Genomic DNA, 3,057 nt, shown 5'->3' on the forward strand with positions numbered 1-3,057 from the left:
GTCTCCTAAGGTCTCAAAGGCTTAAATTAGGATTTAAGTCTTTTAGGGCAAATGACTATGTCCTTAACTCTGTAAATTTTTGTGCAGTTAAGTTCCAAACTATGTGGATATCTTTGCAATTAGTGTTCCTAATAGAAAATTCAATTATACCTGGTGTATCTTTGTCAATGTGCATATGAACACATTGTGCTACTAGTGTTGTTAGTTCATGTTGTTGTCCTAGTCCTTATAATCTAACCCTTTTGTAGCTAGGTTAGCTGGCTACCACTCTCTCGTTTACATGGGTATATATCCCCCCACCATCAATACAATTGATAGTGTGAAAACCTTCTTCCTAGTCTAAGCTCTTACATTCTACCAGCCTCTTCCTAAATCATGCGATACTCATTTCCTCACTTCTGCACCTACTTGCCATGGACGGCGCCTCTTCCGTATCCTCTGGCGCAAACACTAAACCCTTCACCGTTGCAATCAGGCAAGTTCCCATCCGACAACATGTTCCTATCATTCTCGACCTCCAGGAATCCAACTATACATTGTGAACTTCAATGATGGTCTTCCGCATGTATGCGCTCACCAACCACATCGACGACTCCGCCAATGCTTGCATGCGCCTCGTCGATCTTGATTGGACATCATTCAACTCATGCATTGTCAATTGGGTGTACACCACCACCTCCTCCTCTCGGAGACCCTCGACATCATTGTCAAACTCGATGACACCACCTACTCCGCCCGGATTGTCGTCCACAACCTCTTCCTTGGTGACCGTGCTCATCAAGGGATCTATGACCTGCACAAATTCCATAGTCTATATCAAGGTGTGATCTCTCCATTGTGACATACTGTAGCAAGCTAAAGTAGCTCGAGGACACTCTTCGGAAAATCATCGGCTACCACACACCAATGAGGGCATTGTCCTCAGTGTCATCACTGACCTAAAGTCAGGCTTCAATCAGTCTTCCACCAACATGTCCTTGCGTGGGCCGCCATCCTTCCTCGAGCAAGAGGAGCGGAACATCACCCACACCAACGCCACGGAGGACGAATCCACCCTCCACATCCATGCCCATGGCGACTCATGTTGTCCCAAAATTCAATGCTAGAGTTGTTAGGACTGCATGAGCCAACATGGGCTTTGGCATGGAGGGAACGACAATTTAGAAAGGATGACAACCTGTGCAAGGGATTGCTGGTGACAGACATACTGAAGTTAGATCTTGAGGTTTCTGACGAAATTAAGGACGAGGCCCTCGCTCCTGATGTTCTAGTCGACATGCATCACGGTGTGTTCGTGAGATGAGTTAGCTTGCTACAGTATTATGTGATAGAGAGACCACCTTGGTATAGATTGTATAATTTGCGGAGGGCATATATTGCACGATGAGAACGGTTGTTGAGGAAGAGGTTGTGAACGACAAGCCAGAGGAAGTAAGTAGTCTCATCAGGCTTCATGATGATGTCGAGGATTTCCTAGGAGATGGGTGTATACACCTAGTTGATGATGCAAGAGTTGATAGATATATAGTGAAGGACGACGAGGCGCATACGGCCGTCGACGGAGCATTCGACGTGGTCGGTGAGTCCATATTGTAGTTGGATTAATGGAGGTCAAGGACGACAGGAGCATGTTGCTGGATGGGCACATGTTGGGTTGCAAGGGTAGAGGGGGAGGGTTGGTGTTGGCGCCGAAGGAGATGGAAGATGCGTTGTCCATGGTTAGCACGTGTGGAAGCGAGGAAACGAGTATCACAATAATTAGAAAGAGGTTGAAACCATGTAAGAGTTTATACTAGGGAAAATATTATATATACCCATCTACACGAGTGAGACTAACTAACCTAGCTAGGAATGGCTTAGATCATATGGACTAGGACAACAACACAATCACGCACTAACAACACTAGCAGTATCAAACATGTATCCATACAAGCACGTTGAAAAACTCTTACAATCCCCGCCCCAGTCTAAACTCTTACAATCTAAACCATTTAATAGTATATATGCATTACAGCATCCATTTATATGTAATAAATGAAATATAAAATTTCCAACAAATCTTGTAGTTAAAAAATGTTTATCTAGTGGTATTGGTTGCGTGGTTTGTACATAGCCTGTGGGTTACATTTGATATTATCCACTAATCTGAAATTGTCTGCTCACACGGAGATCTCTTTGTGCTACAGTTTAGAAAGATGGTATTGCTCCACCTGCTTTAATTCTTGGAAAAGTTAACTTCTTTTCGATGATACAGAAATGCATGTTTTCTTGTCAATTAACGTTGCTCATTTAGAAGGGTTGAATTTAACTACAACAGAATAGCACGCCTACTATGGAGTTGTCGATGAAGCTCATGTCATGATCGACACCAAGGCCCAGAAGGTGTGCTTCGCCGAGGATGGAAGCGACGTCGTGGAGTTCCTCGCGGGCCTCCTGTCCCTGCCGCTGGGCACCGTAGTCGACCTACTGACCAAGGAGCGCATGGTCGGCTGGATCGGCAACGTGCTCGGCAGCGTGGAGAAGCTAGATGCGAACTACAAGAGCAAGGAGTTGCGCCTTAGCCCAGCCGTCACCCCGGCCACGATCCCCCTCCTAAAGCAGCTGTTGGGCACACAACTCAGCAACGGTACTGACACCTTCTACACATGTGAAGGCCGTAAAACTGGCGCCTACCCAGGCGTAGGCACTAGCTGTGGATATCTATCGGTGATACGTAACAGAGTCTGCCCTAGATGCAACTGTTATATGCACAGGGCTATGACGCTCGCCGCCGAAACGAATGGGACCCTGGTGGCCGCGGCACCATCGACGACCACGCCGTTACCTGTGGGCATGTACACTGTCGGGGATGACCCACTAGTAGAAAAAGAGGCTTCCGTCCAGCCTCATTAGTCGCGAAACTGTAGGAACCGCGACTAATGAAGTCTTCAGTCGCGGTTCGGCAGATGAACCGCGACCAAATGCCTGGGCCCAGGGCGCTCGCGGGCTTTAGTCGCGGTTGGCCAGGCCAACCGCGACTAAAGGTGCCCAAAGGCCTTTAGTCGCGGTTGGCCTGGC

Source organism: Triticum aestivum, chromosome 3A (genome assembly GCF_018294505.1).
Source record: "Triticum aestivum cultivar Chinese Spring chromosome 3A, IWGSC CS RefSeq v2.1, whole genome shotgun sequence".
NCBI lineage: Eukaryota > Viridiplantae > Streptophyta > Magnoliopsida > Poales > Poaceae > Triticum > Triticum aestivum.